Source organism: Petaurus breviceps, unplaced genomic scaffold (assembly GCF_028583685.1).
Source record: "Petaurus breviceps papuanus isolate PSGF00001 unplaced genomic scaffold, PetGlider_PUasm1.0 221, whole genome shotgun sequence".
In the NCBI taxonomy this organism is placed as follows: Eukaryota; Metazoa; Chordata; class Mammalia; order Diprotodontia; family Petauridae; genus Petaurus; species Petaurus breviceps.
In genome coordinates this window covers 14,320,772-14,334,325 of record NW_027185877.1, presented here as the reverse complement: position 1 = coordinate 14,334,325, position 13,554 = coordinate 14,320,772, and the positions used below count along the sequence as shown (strand labels likewise).

Genomic DNA, 13,554 nt, shown 5'->3' with positions numbered 1-13,554 from the left:
GGGCAGGGAAGATCTTTAAATTTACATTCCCATTACACCATGTAACCTTGAGCAAGTTACTTAACCCCAATTGCTTAGGGGCAGCCAGGTGGCTCAGCGAGTAAGAGCACTGGCTCCAGTGTCAGGATGACCTGGGGATCAAATCTGGGCTCAGATACTCAGCACCACACCCAGAAATAACTGGCCGTGTAACCTTGAGCAAGTTACTTAACCCCGATTGCTTAAAAAAAAAATTAGCAGCTACAGTGTTAAAATAGTGGAGGGGCTTGGAATGTAATATTCTGGAGGACAAAAGAATACCAAGAATAACCTACACAGAAAAACTAAGTATAATCTTTCAAGGGAGCAAATGGATATTTAATGAAATAGAGGACTTTAAAGAATTCCTGCTGAGAATACCAGAACTGAATAGGAAATTTTATTTTCAAATATAAGAATGAATCATAAAAAGGTAATCAAGAAAGAAAAATTATAAGGGACTCAAAAAGGAGAAGATGATACTAAGAATTCTATCATTATTAGGGCAGTTAGACAGATTCTACATTAAAAGAGAGTGTAGTAATGAGTTGACTATGTTGGGATGATGTAAAAAAATGAATAAGTGAGAAAGAGGGGTACCCTGGGAGAAGGGAGAAGGGAAAGGAAATTTTTCTCACATAAAAGAGGCATGCAAGGAAGATCTTTTACAGGGGAGAGGAAAATGGTTGGGGTGGGTTGGGCAATGATTGAACACCATTCACATCTAAATTGGTTAAAAAAGGAAATTACCTATACACATATGTACATATATGTATATGCACATAAACATATTTACACACTCAGTTGGTAATAGAAATATGTCTTATCTAAAAGAAAAGGAGGGTAAGGGAATAAGAGAAGGGAGGTGATAAAAGGGAGGGCAGATAAAAGAAAGCAGTGGTCAGAAGCAAAACAGACTTTAGAGGAGAGACTGGATAAAAAGATAGAGAAGGAAAAACAGAAGAAAAAGAGGGAGGGAAATGCACAGTTAGTAATCATAACTGTGAATGTGAATGGGATTAACTCACTCATAAAAGGGAAGCAAATAGCATAATGAATTAGAAAACAGAACCCAGCAATATGCTGTTTACAAGAAACACACTTGAAATAAAAAGACACATATGAAGTTAAAATAAGGACCCAGAGTAGAATCTATTATGCTTCACTTGAAGTAAAAAGACAGGGATAGCAATCATGATTTCAGAGAAAGAAAAAGCAAAAATAAAATTGACCTAATTAAAATGAATAAACAGGGAAGCTACATCTTGATGGAGTAATATCAATGCTAAACATATGTGCATCCAAATTCTTAAAAAAAAAAGTTAAATGAATTACAGGGGGAAAAAGTAAAGCTATATTACTGCTAAACTTCACCTTTACCTCCTCAAAGTTAGATAAAATCTGCCATAAAATAAATAAGAAAGCAAGAAAATGCATAGAATCTTAGAAAAGGTAGATATGATAGATCTCTGGAGAAAACTGGTTGAAAATAGAAAGGAATATACCTTTTCTCAGCTGTACATGGCACTGTCACAAAAATTGAACATGTATTAGAGCATAAAAAAATTCACAAGCTAATGTGGAAAAGCAAAAATATTAAATGCACCCTTTTTAGACCACAATGCAATCAAAATTACATTTGATAAAGGATGGATTCTTTCAACCTCTATTTTGCCCTCTGGCACTAAAACATCAGGGAAGTTTTCTTTGAGAACTTCCTGGAGGATGCTTTCTAGGTTCTTACTTTGATCGTGGCTTTCAGGTAGTCCAATAATTTTTAAATTATCTCTCCTGGATCTATTTTCCAGGTCAGTGGTTTTTCCCATGAGATATTTCACATTGCCTTCTATTCTTTTATTTGTTTGGATCTGTTTGACAGCATCTTGATTTCTCATATAGTCTTTAGCTTCCATTTGCTCCAATCTAATTCTGAAGCAATGATTCTCCTCATTGAGCTTTTGAGATTCTTTTTCCATCTGGCAAATTTGGCTTTTTAAGGCATTCTTCTCCTCATTGCCTTTTTGAGCCTCTTTTGCCATTTGAGTCAGTCTGTTTTTAAAGTGTTATTTTCTTAAGTCAGGTTTTTGACACTCATTTCATAATTTTCTTCCAAAATTCTTATTTCTCTTCCCAATTCTCCCCCCCCCATATCAGCAATGCTATATTCACAATGCCTATGGAGATTACAAATATGCTGATATAATTATCCATCACAAATACATCATGCTTGCCATATGGGGAAATAAACTAGAAAATTTATTAAGATACCAAAAGACTGAGTCCCAAAACCAGAAAGTGAAAGCCATCAGAGTAGTTATGATATTGGCACAGGTGGATAAAGTAGAAAGCACCCACATTTTCAAGCCTTTAAAACAGAACAGGCTACCTCAGGCAAAGGTCCTCCTCTCCCCACTCACAGCGATCACCCAGCATCCGGGAAGCGCACTCCCAGCAGCTCTGGCCCCTGGCAGTCCTCAGCAGGAGTCCTTAGCAGAAATTCTGGTTAGCTCAAAAAGGGCTTCGCGCTGCTGCTGCCTCTGCTGCTACCGCCGCCGTCGCCGCCACCACCAGCCACCGCAGGAACTCCAGCTTGGCTTCCGCTTCCTCTTGCTCCACCCCTTCCTGCTACGTCAGCAAGTCCAATGGGGCACGGAAGATCTTTAAATCCCATAACCCTTACACCCCCCTTATCTTATTTGGTTTTCAAAATTCTTCTTAAGGTCCTGTATGGCTTGTAACTAGCTCATATTTTTCTTGGAAGCTTTTGGTGCAGGAGTTCTGACTTTGCTGTCTTCCTCCTGTTCCACACTTTGGTTCTTTTTGTCCCCAAAATAGGAGTGTAAACTTAGATTGCTCTGCTTGCTTTGCATCCATTGTCTGCTCATGTTGCCACTCAATTACTTGACTTTTGAGTTTTTTTTTTTTTTGCCACAGTAGGACTCTGTTATCACACAGGGGAGCTTTGTCCCAAATGCTGGGGTTTTCTCAGCTCCCAGAGGTATTAGTTGGGTGCCCTCTCTGAAGCCTCCACATGCTCTGGCAAGCTGGTCACACATCTCAGGACCTCCACCCTAGACTGCAATCCAGATTCAAGCAGGCTAAAGCGAGAGCGCTTATCCCTCACACTGGTTGCTTGTTCCCCATACAATCTGCAGCCTGGAGCTGAAGCTGCCATGTGGCGGTGGCTGCACAGCCTCAGCACCTCAGCAGCTTCTCCCCCCAGGGGATAAAGGCTGGGCTGCACTCCCAAACTACCGTATTCGAAAGTCCACACTGCACTGACCTCTCACTTTGTCCTTAGCCTCTATGTGTTGATAATTCTGAAAGCCACCACAGCTGCTGGTGATCTGAAGTCCCTCCAGACAGTGGGTGGTCAGGCCCTCCCTGGGGCTAAAACCTTGGGCTTTGTGGTGCTGGGGTGGGCTCCCAGAGTGCTGCATTGACCACTTCCTGCTTGCCTGCTGGGCTGTCCTCAGCAAGAGGTTAGCTTTTCTGTGTCATTTTGTGTGTTCTGTAGCTCCAAAGTTTGTTCAGAGTCATTTTTACATGAATTGGAGAAGGTGGGAGCAGGAGCCCCGAGGAAGTCCTGTTTCTACTCTGCCATCTTGACTCTGCCCCCCTGGGCTCACATTTCTCAATATCCACATATCTTGAGTTTTATTTCCATGTATTTATTTATGTTCCATTATTTCCAGAGGAAGAATCAGTTTCCACTGCACAGAAAGCAGAAACAAAATAAGTATTCAACAACTTGGCCTTCTCCCAGAAAGAAGGCAGTAAGTTACCAGTGTCATATCCACTCAAAGTGAAAGTACTGCCCTTTTTTCAATCATCTTTTTGCTATTGATGGAGCTAAAAATTCCACATTTTTATTGTTAGCTTACCTCACCAGCCTCAGCTCATTTGGAGCTTTAAGAATTTTTTTTTGCCTTTAAAAAAATTTTATTGAAGGAGGCTAGGTGGCACAGTGAGTAAAGCTCCGGGCCCAGAGTCAGGAGGGCCTGAGTTCAGTTCCGGCCTCAGACACTTAACACCCACACACACACACACACAAAACTAGCTGTGAAACCTTGGGCAAATTACTTAACCCCAATTTCCCTCCAAAAGGCAAAAAAAAAATTATATTGATATATATTCTGTTCTTTAAGAAAACCAAAGAATAAATCAATGTGACATTCCTTAGAACATTGCTCAATATCTCTCAAGTATAGCCTTAAGAGGCAACACTCACTCATTTGAACACTGTAAACATGTTCCTTTTATGATGATATGTAGTTTTCAGTGGTACATATATTTTCAGAAATCTAATATTTAAACAGTTTTAATTATAATACCCAAATTTGAGTCAATAAGTTTTTATATGAATTCTATAATGTCACTTATCTTTTCAGTGAAGTCATATTCCTTGCAGTGCAAGTTCATATGTAATCACTCATTCAGAAACAGTTTTATTTAGAATCATGTAAATAATATGCAAAAATGCAGCAGATACCTTAGCTTTGGTTACATTTATTTATGCAAAAGTATTTAATTTTTCAGAAAATACTAATAGTAATCTTTATTTTTAATGTTTATATTTGTCATTTAAATGAACAGTTGACACACAGATAATAAAAAACAATTCCATATATGTACACACACACACATATATATATATAAATAATATTTTCAAGAATATAATCCTCACCATTTGTGAAAATTACAAATTAAAAGCAAAACCATAAAACTCCTCTAAAACCTAGTTAATGTGGAAGTTGAAGAAAGGTGAGACATGGACAATAAACGATTTCCATTTTCTTCTTCCCAAATCTCTAATGTAGAGGTTCCCAAAATTATTTGATCCAAGGCCCCCTTAAAAAAATTACTCAGCACCTCTCTGGAAATCTACTTTCTTTAACCCTTTAACAATAAAAAAATTGCATCATTTCAAGAAATATAATTTTTTTAATGACATCTTAAATTTGACAATTTATTGTGAATTTGTGACCTGCATTGAAATTTTGATGATATAATATTGTGTCATGTAACCATATAGTATCATATTGTAAACAAAGTCATTACATGCACATACTCTTGCCAATGTCTGCTGTACTTCGAGACAATGTGTGATGTGCTCTCCTGCCAACACTTACTTGTTAAGACCTCTTGGCAGACTTGATTACTGATCAGTTATAACTTGCATTTTGTGTGTTTATTAGGAAAATAATCACTACGACTTTAATTCTGTTATACAGCAGATAAAATATGTGCAAGTGTTTTTTCAAAATCTTATTTTTTTTTCCTTATGCTTTCACTGCCCTCTTATTTTTATTCAATGCCCCCCCCAAGTTGTACCCAAATCTACTACTGCCCCACTGGATCATTCCAGTGCCCCCTTGGGGTGGTATTGCCCACTTTGGGAACACAGGTAAATTACATCACACAAAACACAGTTTTCAGAACAGCTTGCAAGACCCCAAAACTCAGAATTTTCTTAATCCGTTCGAAATAATACAAATAAAGACTGTATTGGTGAACTACATATACTGTTTTATTCTTTTGTAGCAGGAAATTGTTTGTTTTGCTTTTTAAGTGCAATTCAACATTCTTCTGATTTTTTTTTTGTTCCTTCCTAATACTATTTTTACTTTTTGGTGCAGTTTCCCTGAAGGTAAACTGTCTGCACTTTTGACCTTCACTTCTTTAGGTTCTTTACCAGGATGACTAGGGGATACTATCTTGGCTTGACTTGTAGGTTGTTTGGGTAAATTGCTAATGACTAAGCTTAGAACCATAATCATATTGGGAACCAGTGTTTTTTTTTCTTCTGATAGTTATCTGGAAAAAGCGTAATACCTCTTGCTTAAGTTGAGATATATTTTTATCTTTTTCATAAAAATCAGACACTTGCATAAATGTCTCTAGAATACATGGGCAACATTGTGTTTTCAGTTCTTCTAAGTCCTTTTCATTTACAGTTCCTTGATACTCAGAAACTTCAGGAGTATATCCCTGTTTATCTTTATTCAGAGGTAGTTGTATTTAGTCCAACTTAATGTCCCTCTCCACTGGATTTATTATGTTTTTTTTTTTTACAATTGTATCAGCAATGCAATATTCACAATGCCTATGGAAATTACAGATATGCTGATGTAATTATCCATCACAAAATATATCAGGCTTGCTATATGGGGGAATAAGCTAGAAAATTCATTAAAATACCAAAAGACTGAGTCCCAAAACCAGAAAGTGAAAGCCATCAGAGTAGTTATGAAATTGGCACAGATAGATAAAGTAGAAAGCACCCACGTTCTCAAGCCTTTAAAACAGAACAGGCTACCTCAGGCAAAGGTCCTCCTCTCCCCACTCACAGCAATCACCCAGCATCCAGGAAGCATGCTCCCAGCAGCTCTGGCCCCTGGCAGTCCTCAGCAGGAGTCCTTAGCAGAAATTCCGGATGACTCAAAAAGGGCTTCACGCTGCCGCTGCCTCTGCTGCTGCCAGCGCTGCCGCCGCCACTGCCAGCCACCGCAGGAACTCTAGTTTGGCTTCCGCTTCCTCTTGCTCTACCCTTTCCTGCTATGCCAGCAAGTCCAATGGGGCATGGAAGATCTTTAAATCCCATAACCCTTACAACAATCCAAATATTTTCTGAGTTTACTTGTTGAATATATGGGCTCTGGATTGAAGCTAACCTTCTCTGCAGGATCCCTGCTTTCTTGATACTGGATCATCTATTCAGTAGTATTTTCCAAAGGTCCATTCTTGGAAACATGGTGCAATTCCAGTTGTTTTTAGGTTCCTTCCTTGTTCCAGTATTTCCAATTATGGGGCAAAATATCCAATACTGCATTTTACTCTTCTGCATATCTTGCTTTTGCATTCTACAAAGTCATACACCAACTTGGGTATGATATCATCAGCAATACTGAGTATTTTGTGCAAAGCTTCTGCATTTCACTTAGTAGACAGGCATGTAGCACACGATATTTCTGGGAGCAGCACTCAAAGTAATTCTTTTTCTTGGTCTCTTTAGGGTGGGACTTCATGGGATGGTAGTACCCTTCATTTGCTTCACAACCCATTCTATTCCTTTGTTTAACTTCTATAGATTAAATGTCTTATCCAAATCAAAAGGACCCCTTGTATGCCAACAAGCTATATAAAGACAAAAGGAAATAAATAAAAGAGGGATGGCACTAGAGTTAAGAGGGGTTGGGAAAGGTTTATTTGTAGAAGGTTAGATTTTAGTTAGGAATTAAAGGAATCCAGGAAAATCAGTAGGCAGAATTGAGGAGAGAGAGTGTTCCAGGATTTGGGGACATCCAGAGAAAATGTCTAGAGCTTAGAGATGGAGTCTTGTTCACAGAATAGCAAGAAAGCCAGAGTTATTGGATTGAACTAAAAATGTTAGGAGGGAACAATTTTATGAAGGACTTTGACTGCCAAATAGAATTTTGCATTTGATGTTAAGAGACACTGTGCTAACCTCTGGGAATATATAGAAAGGCAAAAAATAGTCCCTGTTCTCAAGATGTTCATAGTCTAATGGGGGAGGAATTATGCAAATGATTATATATTAGCAACATATTTACAGAAAACACTGGAGATAATCAGACAGGAAAGGCAGAGTGTTATGGGAGACTGGAAAAGATTTCTTGAATAAGATGGAGATTTAGCTAAGACTTGCAGGAAGCCAGAAAACAGATGAGGAGCAAGAGAATTCCATGCATGGGGAACAGCCAATGAACAACCATAGTAGAGAGATAGTATGTTATGTAAGAAGAATAGAAAGGAGGCCAGTGTCTCTGGATAGCAGAGTACATGAAAATGAATAAAATGTGAGAAGACTGGAAAGGTAGGAAGAGTTAAAGTGTGCTGATCCTTCTCTGCTGTCCTTTATTACCTGATCCATTCCTTTTTCAGAGAACTTATGATGAATGAAGACATTTATTAAGTACTAAATATATACAAAGCACTCTGTTATACACTCTATATACAAATAGAAAAGTAAGACCATTTTTGTTCTTAATGAGTTCACATTTAAATGGTGGAGACAATATATTTAGACAATATATTTCAGTCATAAATCATTTTGAAAAGCTCCATCATCTCTAGAGTACAGTTGTATCTTATATTGTTGTTCAGTCATTTCAGTCATGTCTGAATCTTTGTGATCCCATTAGGGGTTTTCTTGGCAAAGATACTGGAGTGATTTTCCATTTCCTTCTCCAGATCATTTTACAGATGAGGAAACTGAGGCAAACAAGGTTAAGTTACTTGCCCAGGGTCACGCCGTAAGTGTCTGAGGCCAGATTTGAACTCAGAAAGATGAATCTTCCTTACTCCAGGCCAGCATTTTATCCATTGTGCCCCCTTGCTGCCCATGGTACCACCTATTACCTGTGTGGTAATGTATCTCATTTGACATGAGGCTTCTGTTTAATCTACCAGTCTTTGACTTCTTTCATTCTTTCTTCCTGAACCATGCTTTCCCATATATTTTTCCCATTCTTACCATTTTCAGCCTTTGCATTGGAGTGATTAAATATTAGAGAACAATCAATTTGCATTGATTTATCATATTCTTTGTAAAATTTTTCTACCATGTTCTCAGCAATTAATATAACTGATGTTGGTGCATCAGCTACAATTCTTTTCATCCTGGTCTTTTTGCAAATATTTATCATTAATATTGAAACATACAATGACCAAATAGCTGTAGAATAATCTTTCTTTTTGTCCCTAAGTTTACAATAAGACCTACTCTGCAAACTCCTTTCTTTGTTTCTCCAAGGAGTGCCTCTGAACTAACTTTTCATTTAGTTGTAACTTCCTCCTTCTTTTTTTTGTTACTTCATTTAGTCATGTCTGACTCTTCATGACCCCATGGACCATAGCATACTAGACCCTTCTATGCTTCACGATCTCCTGAAGTCAGTTCAAACTTACATTTGTTGCTTCCATGAAGCTATCTATTCATCTCATCCTCTCCTGTCCCCTTCTACTTTTGCTTTCAATCTTTCACTTCAGGATCTTTTTCATTGAGTCCTGTCTTCTAACTTTGTGGCCAATGTATTTAAGCTTCAGTTTCAGTATTTGTTTTTCCAATGAATAGTCTGAACTGATTTCTTTAAATATTGATTGATTTGATCTCCTTGCTATCAAAGGGACTCTCAAAATCTCCAGCACCATAATTCAAAAGTGTCAATTCTACAGTGATCAGCTTTCTTTACAATCCAACTCTCATAGCCAAACATTACTGCTGGGAAAAAAAACATAGCTTTGACAATAGGGACCTTTGTTAGCAAGGTGATGTCTGTGCTTTTTAGTATGCTGTTCAGATTTGTCATAACTTTCCTTCCAAGGAAGAAGTATCTTTTAATTTCATGGCTACTCTTACTGTCTGCAGTGATCTTTGAGCCCAAGATGATAAAAATCTGCTTCCATTTCTTCCTTCTCTACTTGCTAGGGAGTGATGGGACCAGTTGCCATGATCTTAATTTTTTATGTTAAGCTTCAAGCAAGCTTCTCTACTTTCCTTTTTCACCCTCATCAAGAAGCTTTTTAATTCTTTGCTTTCTGTCATCAGATGGTATCATCTGCATATCTGAGATTGTTGATATTTCTCTTAGAAACCTTTTGATTCTTCTAGTTTTACTTATAGCAAGAATATCAAGATTAATAGGATTCAGTTCTTCCAATAATCTGACTACTCATTGGTCATAGGACAAAGATCTCACATTTAGAGAAATATTAATCATATGGGAGTTTGTCAACAGTCTAAAAACTATGTAATTCTTCACATCATCTGTCCCTTTCCCCACCACTGTACCAACATCTCAACAGAAGTAGAAGCTACTACCTAGGACTCAGGGACTTTTTTTTATCTTTTCCTTGTTTAATGGGTTGACATGCCCAGAAAATTTTATTACAAGATAGTCAGCCTACTGGTGATCCGTATTTGTCTAGGTCAGTCTTTTGAAAACAGTCTGTCACTAGTACCATACTCAAAGCCTATCAAGCATGGTAGATTATGTTTTTCTAGAAGAACCTTCAGCATCTTGGGCTATCTCCAAGTCATCAGAGGTAGAAGTTATAGGATATCCCATAATACTCATAATAATAATACTAGGGTAGTCTTAGAGGCTATATGTTAAAAGATAATTGTGGAGAAATTATTTTTTTACACACACTCACTTATATACACATACACCCTCCTATACATACATATATGTACATATACATATATATTTCTTTCAATTGTCCTCATACTGAGAAAAAGTCTCATGAGTTACAATTATTGTTTTTCCATGTAGAAATGTAAATAGTTCAACTTTAATAAATTCTTTATGATTTCTTTTTCCTGTTCACCTTCTCATGCTTCTCTTGCTTCTTGTATTTGAGAGTCAAATTTTCTGTTCAGCTCTGCTTTTTTTTCATCAAGAATGCTTGAAAGTGGGGGGTGGCTATATGGCACAGTGAATAGAGCACCGGTCCTGGAATCAGGAGGACCTGAGTTCAAATCCAGCCTCAGACACTTAACACTTACTAGCTGCATGACCTTGGGCAAATCTCTTAACCCCAATTGCCCTGCCTTCCCCCCTCCAAAAAGGAAAAAAAAGAAAGCTTGAAAGTCCTCTATTTCATTGAATGACCATATTTTCACCTGAAGCATTATACTCATTTTTGCTTGGTTTTAATCCAAGCTCCTTTGACCTCCAGAATATCATATTCCAAGCACTTTGATCCCTTAATGTAGAAGGTGCTAGATCTTGTGTTATCCTGATTGTGTCTCCATAGTATGCAAATAGTTTCTTCCTGACTGTTTGTAATATTTTCTCCTTGACTTGGGAACTCTGGAATTTGGCTATAATATTCCTAGGAGTTTTCTTTTTGAAATCTTTTCCAAGAGGTGATCAGTGAATTCTTTCAATTTCTATTTTGCCTTCTGGTTCTAGAATATCAGGGCAATTTTCCTTGAGAATTTCTTGAAGGATGATTTCTAGGTTCTTTTTTTTTTTGATCAGGGCTTTCAGGTAGTCCAATTATTTTAAAATTATCTCTCTTTGATCTATTTTCTATGTCAGTGGTTTTTCCAATGAGATATTCCACATTGCCTTCTATTTTTTCATTTGTTTTGATCTGTCATTAGCTTCCATTTGTTCCAATTTAATTTTGAAGGAATTATTCTCTTCAGTGAGCTCTTGAAATTCCTCTTCCATCTGGCCAATTTTGTTTTTTAAGGCATTCTTCTCCTCTTTGGCTTTTTGGGCCTGTTTTGCCATTTGAGTTAGTCTAATTTTTAAGGTGTTATTTTCTTCAGTATTTTTTTGGGTCTCCTTTAGCAGACTGTTGACTTGCTTTTCATGATTTTCTTGCATCATTCTCATTGATTTTTAAAATCCTTCTTGAGCTCCTCCATGGCCTGTAATAAGTTCATATTTTTCTTGGAAGCTTTTGAGGCAGGAGTTTTGACTTTGTTGTCTTCTTCTGGTTCCATGTTTTGATCCTTTTTGCCCCCCAAAAGGATTCTAAGGTCTTATTGTGCTTCCTCTGCTTGCTCATCTTGCTAGCCAATTACTTGACTTTTGAGCTCTTTGCCATGGTAGAAATCTGCTTCCAGAGTGGAGAAAGCCGTGTCCCATATAGCTGGGGTTTTCACAGTTGCCAGAGCTATGAGGAGGGCACCCTCTCTATAGCCCCCACAAGCTCTGGCTCACTGGCCACACCCCCCAGGACCACCACCCAAGATAGTGACCCAGATCCAAGCAGGTCAAAGCAAGAGTGATTACCCTCTGGATGGTCACTTGGTTCCCCTACAATCTGCAGGCCAGGAGCTCCATTGGTAGCCATGTGGCAGAAGCTGCAGCTGTCATGCCTCTACCACCTCTTGCCCCAGGGGTGGGGGCTGGACCACACTCTTCTATCACTCAGTTCCAACAGAGTTCACTACTGACCTTTTACTTTCTTTTTGGTGTTTATGGGTTGAAAAGTCTGGAAACTGCCACAACTGCTGGTGATTCACTCTCCTGAAGTCTGCTCTTGCCAGTCTGTGCTGCTGGTCCAGGACACCCTGGGTTTAGGCCTGGGCAGCTCATGTAGGACTGTGTTTGACTCCCAGTCTGGTGTGATAGACTCTTCTTGTTGGCCTGCCAGGCTGCCTTCAGCAGGAGATTTGTTTCTCTCTGTCACTTTGTGGGTTCTGTAGCTCTAAAATTTGTTTAGAGTTATTTTTTTTACTGGTATTGGAGGTGGTTGGAGCACTAACTGAAGCAAGTTTCTGCTTTTTCTCCTCCATCTTGGCTCTGCCCCTCCAGAAATTCTTGAAGGATTGGGTTGTCCAGTGGTATATTAAAGATGGAGGCAGTTGAATGGCTTAGTGGATAAGGCACTATTCCTGGAGTCTGGAAAACCTGAATTCAAAACTGAATTCAGATGCTTGCTAGCTATGTGATCCTGGGCAAGTCATGTAACCTCTGTTTGCCTTAATTCACTGGAAGAGGAAATGACAAACTACTCCAGTATCTTTGCCAAGAAAACACCATGGAGTCACAAAGAGTCAGACATGATTGAACAACTAAACAACAACCAGTTTATTAAGGATAGACGGTGTAGTGGATTGAGACCTAGACTTGAAGTCAGGAAGGCTTGAATTAAAATCCCATAAAAGGAAAGAGTATAGGGAGATTGGATTAGAAAGCAGAATGCAATAGTATATTTTTCATATAAAACACATTTAAAATAAAGATTGACATGGAGTTTAAATGAGGGACTGGAAACATTAGCATTTAAACAGGTGTCTCCTGACCTTTTCCTGCTCTTAAAAAAAAAAAAACCCCCCCCCCCCCCCAAACTCCCCACCCCCCAACACATGCTGTGTCTCTATTGGAGGAATTGTTAACCATCTATTAAAATAACCCTGTTCTTTTCCCACATGTGCCCATTTTCCTTTATGAGAAAACTCAAAAACTTTCTTCTGAACACTGGCTCCAAGATCTTCAGCCATCTTTAAAAAACAACTCCAATTCTAGAGTGAACCTGTGATCTCACTGAATTTTCTATTTTCTACAAGTATGCAGACTGTAGTAGTTATCATTTCCCACCTTAATATTTTCTCCTCTAGGCTCAATATGTCTGATTTCTTTAACAGATACTCATATTCCATAAACTCAGTGTCCTTCACTATTCTGGTTATATTCTTCTGGACCTTCTCTATCTTATTCATGTCTTTAAACCAGAATTCCCAGAACTAAAAACAATATTCCAAATGAGATATGTCAAGAGCAATGAGGCCATCACTTCTCTTTCCCTGGAAGCTGGGACCTTCTTAATCCAGATTACATTAACTTTCTTGGTTTGTCTATCACATTGATACATTGACTTTATAATCCACTGGATCCCTTAGCCATTTTCAGAACAACTGCTAATCTTATCTTCTTCCATAGTCCCTCCCATAGTCACTCCAGAGGAGAAGGAGCTGAGCTATATCAGCAAGCTGGTGCCAAATCCAGACCTAGGCTCAGTCTGATCAGTGCCATCTACCATCTGGTAGGA

The 13,554-nt window shown here is 38.3% G+C and overlaps 1 pseudogene; it reads right to left on the bottom strand.

Annotated features, from left to right (window-relative positions):
- Positions 1 to 4,201: 4,201 nt before the first annotated feature.
- The window catches only part of LOC138166361 (protein DBF4 homolog A-like), a 94,134-nt pseudogene continuing 84,781 nt past the window's right edge, over positions 4,202 to 13,554 (bottom strand).